Source organism: Triticum urartu, chromosome 3 (assembly GCF_003073215.2).
Source record: "Triticum urartu cultivar G1812 chromosome 3, Tu2.1, whole genome shotgun sequence".
Lineage (NCBI taxonomy): Eukaryota > Viridiplantae > Streptophyta > Magnoliopsida > Poales > Poaceae > Triticum > Triticum urartu.
This window is the reverse complement of record NC_053024.1, coordinates 125,225,068-125,236,883: the sequence shown is the minus strand read 5'-3', so window position 1 is coordinate 125,236,883 and position 11,816 is coordinate 125,225,068.

Here is an 11,816-nt window from a genome sequence, read left to right as displayed (position 1 = left end):
CGGCACTGTTAACTTTATTCCCTGAGAGGCGTGTGTTTGCAAAGTCAGCGGGGAACTTGTATCGTTCGTGCGGCTTCGTGAAGAGGAGACTGCGCAAATTCCCTCGGTCCTTATGCCTTAGGTTCTTGGTGTTGATCGAGACGGTGCTCCGGAGAATGCACCCGAGCTAAACCGAGTACCCCTTGACTAATTCTTTGGGCACCGTTGGATGCCCGTCGGAGTTCACTTCAGTAAATTCCTCCTTGACGGTGCCGAGCATGTTCGGGCGCCGGTCCTTCCGTTGCCTCTTCGGTTGGCTGCCATCTGTGCGTGCGCTGCCATCATCAGTGGTGGCATCCTCGGTGGCACCATCAGTGGTGTCATCCCCGACGCCACAAGGGGTTGTCTAGTCAGGATCGGTGTCTTCCGCGGCGTCCTCATAGCGGTGAGGTTCTTCCTCCATCTCCTGGGACAACTCCCAGAATTGCTTGCCCGAACCACCGGCCTCATTGTTGTGGGCCATGTTTCTCTCTAAATAGGAAAAGTTTGGTCAAAAAGTTGGTTATTGTCAAGGAACAAGATCATGGTCTCATCATTTAGGGTTTGTCGACACCGAGGCATCCTAAAAGCTAAGCTTTTATCATTTAGGGTTTGTCGACGCCGAGGCACCCTAAAAGCCTAAGCTTTCATCATTTAGGTTTTTATCGACACCGAGGCACCCTAAAAGCCAAGGTTTTATAATTTATGGTTTGTCAACACCGAGGCATCCTAAAAGCTAAGCTGGGAAGGAGAATTCTAAGTTGGGCCTAATCACTTGGCTCTATTGCCACCTATGGTTTAATGCAACAAGAATAAAGGGGCAGTTGATCCTACTTAATTAAGTACTAAGATACCCCGACCCATGCATTAGTCGCAAGTACCCCATATGTCCTATTTTTTAGCAAATTCATGCTAAAATTCACGGAAAATTTGAGCATGACCTTTGCTGAAAATAGGACATATGGAGTACCCGAATTTGCCGGAACGGAAGTTAATCGACATTCCAGCAAACTCAAGGGACTCTCGGGGTACCTGCAAAATCATCACGACACGATGGTCGGAGACATGACCTTTGCCTAACAGTTCTGAACTCCTGCCAAAACTGAACACAACATATACCAAGGAAAATCAACACTTCTAGATTCATATCAGACTAACAACCAACACTGCATAACAGTTACGAACTTCTGCCAAAGCATCTTGCCAGCTAGTAGACCATCATTTGTCAGGCCAAATTGAGGCCAAACAAAAAACCAATGTGGCCATGGCACAAAGTCCATGACCCACAACAGGAGACATCTGAAACTATACAAGTATACAAGCCTACACTAGATGCATACTGCTCCCTTATAAGTAAGTGGATGATGAACCCCACCTGTTCTGGTCTCTATCACTGAATCACTCTGTAACAGCTGGTGATGAACCCCACAGGACTGTACTCAAGTTCTGCAAGAATCCCCTACAGACGGATTACACAAAGTAAGTAACAGCAGACAAAAAATATGTACAGACTTGTATGTATGAACATGAGCCTATATGTACTTGCCACTAAAATCTAGTCTAGAAATAAAAACAAGGGAAGTCAATTTCACTTCAATTCCCTACAGATAAAAAACTGAAGAGTCAGCTACACCCAAAGCGTCCTAGAGATTCAAACTTGCAGTTTCATCATGCAAATCCGATTGGGCCTTCATCAGAGCAGCTCAATTCCAAAGTATATATTGCTTTGAACAATATGGCAGGGAGAAACCTTCTAGTATTACCACAATATATATATTGCTGTGAACAATCAGGCCAAAGCACATCCAAAGCACAATATGCAGTACAAATAGGCCATCAATATTTCCTCTATGCAAATACAATGGTAGCATCCAGAGGGCAACAACCTTGTACTACTACTTGACACAATCAGCACATCCATATCAAAATTAGTTCTAGCATATATAAGCAGCGCCACATAGCAAATTCATAGGAAAACATCATACATTAGCAGTAGTTCATAGCAAAACTAGATGAATGTTTGTCCTCTTGATAAAAAGCCATACATCAGCAGCATCACATACATCATACATGATACATCAACAGTTCATCAGCAGCAGTTCATAAAATCATCCATGAGCAGCACCACATGGCAAATCTGAGAACAAAATCGAAGGAGCTACTCACCTTGCCGGCCGAGCTAATAGCCACGGACTGAGGAGGGGAGGGGGGACGAACGGGTCTCCTTCATGCCGTACTAGGTCGTGGACGGAGTGGGCCATTGACCGCCGGAGTGGGACGCCGACGGGACCAGCACAAGCTCCTATTGGCCACCATCGAGGGACAGCTCCGACGAGGCAGCCGCCGCCGGGAGCGATAGAGAGATTTGGGGGCGGCGGTGGTCTGGTGGGGGTGGGGGGCGTCGGGGGCGGTGGGGCGACGAGCAGTGAGGCGCCGGGGCGTTGGGGGCGGTGGTTGTCGGGTGCGGCGGGGGCAGCGAGCACGGCCGGGGACGGCGAGCACAGGGGCGCGTGGGTGGCTGAGGCGCAGTGGGTCGGGGCAGCGGCGGCGGCGGCGCAGTGGGTGGGTGGGTGGTGGGGGGGTTGAGAGAGATGTGATCGATTGGGGGACGAAAGGGGATTGGGGGTTTTAGTGGGGGGGGAGGCTTAGCAATGGCGCACCCCCTAGCGGTGCGCCATTAGTAATCTTTTTTGGATAGCAATGGCACACCCCCAAGCGGTGCGCCATTAGTATTTTTTTAGGATTTTTTGTTGCCTAGCAGAGGGCCGGCAGCGGCGTCTTGACCCCTGGGTCTCGCCGGGGGGGGGGAGGGGTGGGTGGTCCGCTCAGCCGATTCTGTTTGAGGGAACCGAGCGAGGAGACAGGGGAGGGTGCGGGGGGTCGTCTGCGGCAGTGGAGTGGGGGAGGGTGCGGGGGCTCGTCGGCGGCGGTGGAGCGGGGGAGGGTGCGGGGGGTCGTCGGCGGAGCGGGGGAGGGTGCGGGGGGTGCTCGGCGGCGAGGGGGATCTGGCGAGGGGGGATAGAGATCGAGATGGAGGGGGGTCGAGATCGAGTGTCCTCATGAATATTCAATATTTTTTCATATTGAATATGAAAAAATATCATCAAATTTGAAAAAATATTCATGAATTGAAAAAGTGCCCATGAAATTTAAAAATATTCATGAGTTCAAAAAATATTAACAAATTCAATACTTTTTGTGAATTAGAAATTCAATACCGTAATAAACATAAATAAATATTCATGAGGACACTAGAACAGAAGAAATATCATTTCAATATGTCGAAATACAATCGAGAAATGAAGGCTACAACTTAAATACAATCGATCTTAGATAGCTATTTGTTCACAATCTTCTTGCCCTTATTTTTCGTAAATGGAGTTCTTCTCTTGAACGGACGTCCTTTAGGTAGGGTGGTCCTGCTTCTTCTTGTGGTGTATGCCGCTACTTCATCGTCGTCGTCATGTTCCATCTTCGGGTCGCCGTACTTGTCGAAGTCTTGCTCATTGGCGACTCCAACCATTCCGATGATCTTCCTTTTGCCTCTCCTCACGACAACACGACTGGACTTTGACGGGTCGATAATGAAGAAGCATTGGTCCACTTGGGAAGCCAGTACCCATGGCTCATTTTTCGCGGTGACATTTGCGCCCGCGGTCTTGGATTTGGCTTCGGGTATAACCATGGTGGTGAAATACTGGTCTTCTTATGACGCTCTTGTCCCATGTGACACAGAACATCGGGACCTTCTCTCCAGCGTAGCTCAGCTCTGAGATCTCCTCGATCCTTCCGTAGTATCTGTCCTTGTCGTTACCGGTGTAGGATTCCATCGTTATCCCGGAGTTCTGATAACCATCGCTCTTCATGTCCTTTCCCTCGGTGTAGAATGTGTAGCCGTTGATATCGTACGCCTCATACGTCATCAGGTTGTGCTCGGCGCCCTGTGACAAGGCGAATATGAGTGGTTCTTCCGCGGAAGAATCCTCATGTAAAGGGTACGACAGAAGCTTCTGCTTGAACCAATGTGTGAAACATGAGTTGTGCTCTTTGATTATATCTCCGCCCGTCCTCTGTTGGCCTCGGTCATTGTACGTCTTCTAAATAAAGGTTTTGTGCTCTACCACCCAAGGATCGACCACGTCTATGTGTTGTAGCACGACTAGGTTTGCTCTTTCAAGGTCGATGAGTCGAGCCTCGAAGTCGACATGCATTTCACGGCGACCCCATCCAGCGAGCCTGCCGAGGTGCCTGTTGATGGGCAGACCTTTGCTTCACTGAGTCTAGGTATCTTCTTATCTTCCCCGCGTAACCGTAAGGAAGTTTTACTCCTATGAGGCAGGTGAATAACTGATCGATCTCCTCCTAACTTAGAGTGAAGCACGCGGGAGGGAAGTCATTTCCGGTCTTCTTGGACTTTTTGCCTTTGCGACGACTTTCCATGTCCTGCTTCGCCTCATCATCATCATCATTTGCGTGAAGCTCCTCCCTGATGCCCATTGATTTCAAGTCTGCCCTTGCTTTCGGCCCATCTTTGGTCCTCTCTGGCATGTTGAGCAGGGTACCAACCAGACTCTCGCACACGTTCTTCGTGATATGCATGACAGCAAGGCTGTGAGGCACACGATGGATCTTCCAGTACGGCAAGTCCCAGAAAACAGACCTCATTTTCCATACCTTCAGCAGCGGCTCTAGCGCCTTTCGCTTCTTTCCTGGCTCTGGCGCCTTTTGCTTCTTTCCCGGCAGTGGGCAATCTTTCCATTTTTTCAACAGCTCGTGTATTTCCTCGCTGCTCCTCGTACGCGGGCATCTTCGGGGTTTGGTTCACCATCGTACATATCCTTGCGTTTTCTCCACGGGTCATCATTGCGAAGCCACCTTCGATGTCCCATGAACACGGTTTTCGAAGACCCGAGATCTCTATCTAGCTGGCGATATGTTGTGTCATCCATGCACCTGACGCATCCAGAAAATCCGTGGACCACATGCCCCGCGACATATCCGTAACCGAGATAGTCCTGCACCGTCGTGAGCGGTGCGGCTCTCATAGGGAAATATTCTTTCTCTGCGGCGTCCCACGTATTGGCTGGCGTTTTCCACAGCGTGTCTAGCTCCTCTTTCAGCAACCCCAGACACAGATTGATGTCGTTCCCTGGTTGTTTCGGCCCTTCAATTAGCATACTCATGTGAATGTACTTCCTCTTCATGCACAACCAAGGTGGAAGGTTGTACATCCACACAAACACAGGCTAGGTGCTATGTGTGCTTCTCTGGCTGCCAAACAGATTGACTCCATCGGTGCTCGCGCCCAGCACGATGTTCCTTGGATCGTTCCCAAATTCTGGGTGTTCGAAGTTCAATGCTTGCCACTGGCTCCCATCCTTAGGGTGACTCAGCATCTTGTCTTTTTTATTTATCTCCGGATCATTTGCGTCATCTTCTCGCTTCTTCTCCTCCCTATCCGCGTGCCAACGCAGGAGCTTTGCTACCTTAGGGTCCGCGAAATACCGCTGTAGACGAGGAGTGATCGGAAAGTACCACACCACTTTTCGAGGAGCTTTCTTCCTCTTCTTGTATCGAGTGACGCCGCACACCGGACATATGGTAGACTCCGCATGCTCGTCCCGATAAATGATGCAATTGTTCATGCACACATTGTATTTCACGTGCGGTAAATCCAGAGGACACACGATTTTCTTCGCCTCCTTGAAACTGGTCGGGCACTTGTTCCCCTTGGGAAGACGTTCGTGCCAGAATGACATGTTCTCGTCGAAGCATGCGCCGGTCATTTTGTGTTTTACCTTCATCTCCAGAGCCATGAGCGTTACTTTCAGGCAGGTATCCTCGGGCCTGCATCCTTCATACAATGGAGTAACCACGTCTATCTCCAGTTGATCCAGCTTGGCTTTCTCTCAGGCAGCAGCTCTTGCGTTATCCGTCTGCTTGAGAAGCGGCTCTTGAATATGAGGGTCCTACACCCAGCCCATAGATGGTCCATCGTCGTCTGCTCCGGCATCTTCATCTTCATGATCATGCCCTTCGCCTTGATCTTCCTCATCATCATGTCCGACATCCTCTAGATGATGACTGTGTACAGCATCACCGTCGTGATCATGTCCTGGAGATTCTTCGTCTTCTCACCCTCCCTCGCCGTGGTGGTTGTCTTGCTGCCCTTCCTCATTTCTTGCCCGGCCCCCATGGAAGACTTCATAGTGATCTTCATCACCTTGCCACCGATAGCCATCCATGAAACCATGCAAGAGCAGGTGGTCCCGCACCTGCCCGGAATCCGGGTCCGCAATAAGGCTCTTCAGCTTGCATCTTCGACACGGACATCTTATCTCCGTCTCGTTCTTTTGAAGCATCTCGGCCTTCGCGGAGCTCAAAAACCTATTCACGATGCCTTCGGTCATCGTGCGGACCATGGTCGCCTGTGGGGTAGAGCAAAACGATATTTTAGAACCAAGAAAAAATTTGGCATGACTTTCCCTAAAAATAGGACCAAAAAGAATGCATAGTGCCAAAATTCTCGCCGAAACGGAAATGAATCAACATTCCTGCAAAATATTGGAAACTATCGCATTTCAAATACCGGTACCTGCAAACACAAACATATATGCAACACCACAAACATATGCAACACCACAAACATACATAGATCTAGCTAGGCCATAAAAAGTGCATGTGCACGTTGTTGGAGGGAGAAAAAGTAGATCTACAACATAAAGAAAGCTTTCCCCTTACTTACCTATCAAAAAGGTAATTTAACCACTTAATTTGGATGAATCTATGGTGCAAATGAGGTGAGGAGGAGAAGGCAGCCGGGACAAGCTTGGAGGAGGAGGTGGAGAGAATGAAGTGGGGAAAGTGAGTGTGTAGGTGGCTGTCCAAAATATCTAGCTGGTCCCAGGTTACTAATGGCGCACCACCTACAAATGCGCCATTAGTAACCCTGGTTACTAATGGCGCACCAGCTGGTGGTGCGCCATTAGTCGTTTTGCAAAACAATATGATAGTAGTGGCGCACTGGGTGAGTGGTGCGCCATTACTAGTTAAAACTAGTAATGGCGCACTGTGCCCTGGTGCGCCATTAGTATTTTTGGAAAAAAATATGTTAGTAGTGGCGCACCATGGGTGTGGTGCGCCCTTAGTGTCTATCACACTAATGGCGCACCAACACATGGTGCACCACTGCTATATAGTAGTGGCACACCACATGTATGGTGCGCCATCAGTGTCCATATTATCTATAGCCCTTTTACTAGTAGTGTAGTTGAGGGCGAGGTGACGATGTGTGTTGTAAGTGATTCCAAGGTTGATAAGATCACCATTGCACACTCACGTTACCTTCGGGATTAGTGTTGAACCTAAAATAAATGTTATTTTGTGGTTGCGTTGAGCATAAGATGATTGTTTCATGTTTATTGCAATATGGTTATTCATTTAAGCCAAAGAATAATTGTTTATTCTGTTTACATGAATAAAACCTTCTGTGGTCATACACCCAAGGTGAATGGTTTATTGAATCTCGATCATAGTGATACACATATTATTAATATTGAAGCCAAAAGATGCCAAGTTAATAATGATAGTGCAACTTATTTGTGGCACTGCCATTTAGGGCATATTGGTGTAAAGCGCATGAAGAAACTCCATGCTAATGGGCTTTTGGAATCACTTGATTATGAATCACTTGATGTTTGTGAACCATGCCTCATGGGCAAGATGACTAAGACTCCGTTCTCCGGAACAATGGAGCGAACAACTGACTTATTGGAAATAATACATACTGATGTGTGCGACCCAATGAGTGTTGAGGCTCGCGGCGGGTATCATTATTTTCCGACCTTCACAGATGATTTGAGCAGCTATGAGTATATCTACTTAAAGAAACATAAGTCTGAAACATTTGAAAAGTTCAAAGAATTTCAGAGTGATGTGTAAATCATCATGACAAGAAAATAAAGTTTCAACGATCTGATCGCGGAGACGAATATTTGAGTTATGAGTTTGGTCTTCATTTAAAACAATGTGGAATAGTTTCGCAACTCACGCCACCTGGAACACCATAGCGTAATGGTGTGTCCGAACGTCGTAACCGTACTTTATTAGATATGATGCGATCTATGATGTCTCTTACCGATTTACCGCTATCGTTTTGAGGGTTATGCATTAGAGATAGTTGCATTCACGTTAAATAGGGCACCATCTAAATCCGTTGATACGACACCATATGAACTATGGTTTGGCAAGAAACCAAAGCTGTCGTTTCTTAAAGTTTGGGGTTGCGATGCTTATGTGAAAAAGTTTCAAACTGATAAGCTCGAACCCAAATCGGAGAAGTGTGTCTTCATAGGATACCCAAAAGAAACTCTTGGGTACACCTTCTATCACAGATCCGAAGGCAAGATATTCGTTGCTAAGAATGGATCCTTTCTAGAGAAGGAGTTTCTCTCGAAAGAAGTGAGTGGGAGGAAAGTAGAACTTGATGAGGTAATTTGCTACGTCTTGAGCTTGCGTTGGTTTTCCCCGAAGAGGAAGGGATGATGCAACAGAGTAGCGTAAGTATTTCCCTTAGTTTTTAAGAACCAAGGTATCAATCTAGTAGGAGGCCACGCTCAAGTCCCTCGTACCTGCACAAAACGATAGCTACTCGCAACCAACGCGATTAGGGGTTGTCAATCCCTTCACGGTCACTTACGAGAGTGAGATCTGATAGATATAATATTTTTGGTATTTTTGGTATAAAGATGCAAAGTGTAAAGTAAAGGCAAAGTAAAAAGCAAAGCAAGATTAAAGTGATGGAGATTGATATGATGAGAATAGACCCGGGGGCCATAGGTTTCACTAGTGGCTTCTCTCAAGAGCATAATTATTCTACGGTGGGTGAACAAATTACTGTTGAGCAATTGACAGAATTGAGTATAGTTATGAGAATATCTAGGCATTATCATGTATATAGGCATCACGTCCGTGACAAGTAGACCGAAACGATTCTGCATCTACTACTATTACTCCACTCATCGACCGCTATCCAACATGCATCTAGAGCATTAAGTTAAAAACAGAGTAACGCCTTAAGCAAGATGACATGATGTAGAGAGATAAATTCATGCAATATGAAATAAACCCCATCTTGTTATCCTCGATGGCAACGGTACAATACGTGCCTTGCTGCCCCTTGTGTCACTGGGAAAGGACACCGCAAGATCGAACCCAAAGCTAAGCACTTCTCCCATGGCAAGAACTACCAATCTAGTTGGCCAAACCAAACGGATAATTCGAAGAGACTTGCAAAGATAACCAATCATACATAAAAGAATTCAGAGAAGATTCAAATATTATTCATAGATAGACTTGATCATAAACCCACAATTCATCGGTCTCAACAAACACACCGCAAAAAGAAGATTACATCGAATAGATCTCCACAAGAGAGGGGGAGAACTTTGTATTGAGATTCAAAGAGAGAGAAGAAGCCATCTAGCTACTAACTATGGACCCGAAGGTCTAAGGTAAACTACTCACACTTCATCGGAGGGGCTAGGATGATGTAGAAGCCCTCCGTGATGACGGCCCTCTCCGGCGGAGCTCCGGAACAGGCCCCAAGATGGGATCTTGTGGATACAGAAAGTTGCGGCGGTGGAATTAGGTTTTTGGCTCCTGTTCTAATCGTTTGGGGGTACGTATGTATATATAGGAGGAAGGAGTACGTCGGTGGAGCACCGAGGGGCCCACGAGGCAGGGGGCGCGCCCTAGGGGGGGCGCCCCCACCCTCGTGACCTCCTCTTTGACTCCTTGGAGTAGGGTCCAAGTCTCCTGGATCACGTTCGGTGAGAAAATCACGTTCCCGAAGGTTTTATTCCATTTGGACTCCGTTTGATATTCTGTTTCTCTGAAACACTGAAATAGGCAAAAAACAGCAATTCTGGGCTGGGCCTCCGGTTAATAGGTTAGTCCCAAAAATAATATAAAAGTGGAAAATAAAGCCCAATATAGTCCAAAATAGTAGATAATATAGCATGGAGCAATCAAAAATTATAGATACGTTGGAGACGTATCATAATTGTACCTTCTCCCGAATTGGAAAGTAGTTCATCACAAAAATCAGTTCCAGTGATACCTACACCAATTAGTGAGGAAATTAATGATGATGATCATGAAACTTCAGATCAAGTTACTACAGAACCTCATAGGTCAACCAGAGTACGTTCCGCACCAGAGTGGTACGATAATCCTGTTCTAGAAGTCATGTTACTAGATCATGACGAACCTCTGAACTATGAGGAAGCGATGATGAGCCCAGATTCCACGAAATGGCTCGAGGCCATGAAATCTAAGATGGGATCCATGTGTGATAACAAAGTATGGACTTTGATTGACTTGCCCGATGATCGGCAAGCCATTGAGATTAAATGGATCTTCAAGAGGAAGACGTACGCTGATAGTAGTGTTACTATCTACAAAGCTCGAATTGTCGCAAAATGTCTTCGACAAGTTCAAGGTGTTGACTATGATGAGAGTTTCTCACTCGTATCTATGCTTAATGTCTGTCCGAATCATGTTAGCAATTGCCGCATTTTATGAAATTTGGCAAATGGATGTCAAAACTGCATTCCTTAATGGATTTGTTAAGGAAGAGTTGTTTATGATACAACCAGAAGGTTTTGTCAATCCGAATGGTGCTAACAAAGTGTGTAAGCTCCAGTGATCCATTTATGGACTGGTGCAAGCATCTTGGAGTTGGAATATACGCTTTGATAGTGTGATCAAAGCATATAGTTTTATACAGACTTTTGGAGAAGCCTGTATTTACAAGAAAGTGAGTGGGAGCTCTGTAGCATTTCTAATATTATATGTGGATGACATATTGTTGATTGGAAATAATACAAAATTTCTGGATAGCATAAAAGGATACTTGAATAAGATTTTTTCAAAGAAAGACCTCAGTGAAGCTACTTACATATTGGGCATCAAGATCTATAAAAGATAGATCAAGACACTTGATAAGACTTTCGATGAGTACATACCTTGATAAGATTTTGAAGGAGTTCAAAATGGATCAATCAAAGAAGGAGTTCTTGCCTGAGTTGTAAGGTGTGAAGTTGAGTAAAGACTCAAAACCCGACCACTTCAGAAAATAGAAAGAGAATGAAAAGTCATTCCCTATGCCTCAGTCATAGGTTTTATAAAGTATGCTATGCTATGTACCAGACCTATTGTGTACCTCAACTTGATTTTGGCAAGAGGGTACAATAGTGATCCAGGAGTGGATCACTGGACATCGGTCAAAATCATCCTTAGTGGAATAAGGACATGTTTCTCGGTTATGGAGGTGACAAAAAGTTCATCGTAAAGGGTTACGTCGATGCAAGCTTTGACACTGATCCAGATGACTCTAAGTCTCAATCTGGATACATATTGAAAGTAGGAGCGATTAGCTAGAGTAGCTCCATGCAGAGCATTGTAGACATAGAAATTTGCAAAATACATATGGATCTGAATGTGGCAGACCCGTTGACTAAACTTCTCTCACAAGCAAAACATGATCACACCTTAGTACTCTTTAGGTGTTAATCACATGGCGATGTGAACTAGATTATTGACTCTAGTAAACCCTTTGGGTGTCCGTCACATGGTGATGTGAACTATTGGTGTTAAATCACATGGCGATGTGAACTAGATTATTGACTCTAATGCAAGTGGGAGATTGAAGGAAATATGCCCTAGAGGCAATAATAAAGTTGTTATTTATATTTCCTTATATCATGATAAATGTTTATTATTCATGCTAGAATTGT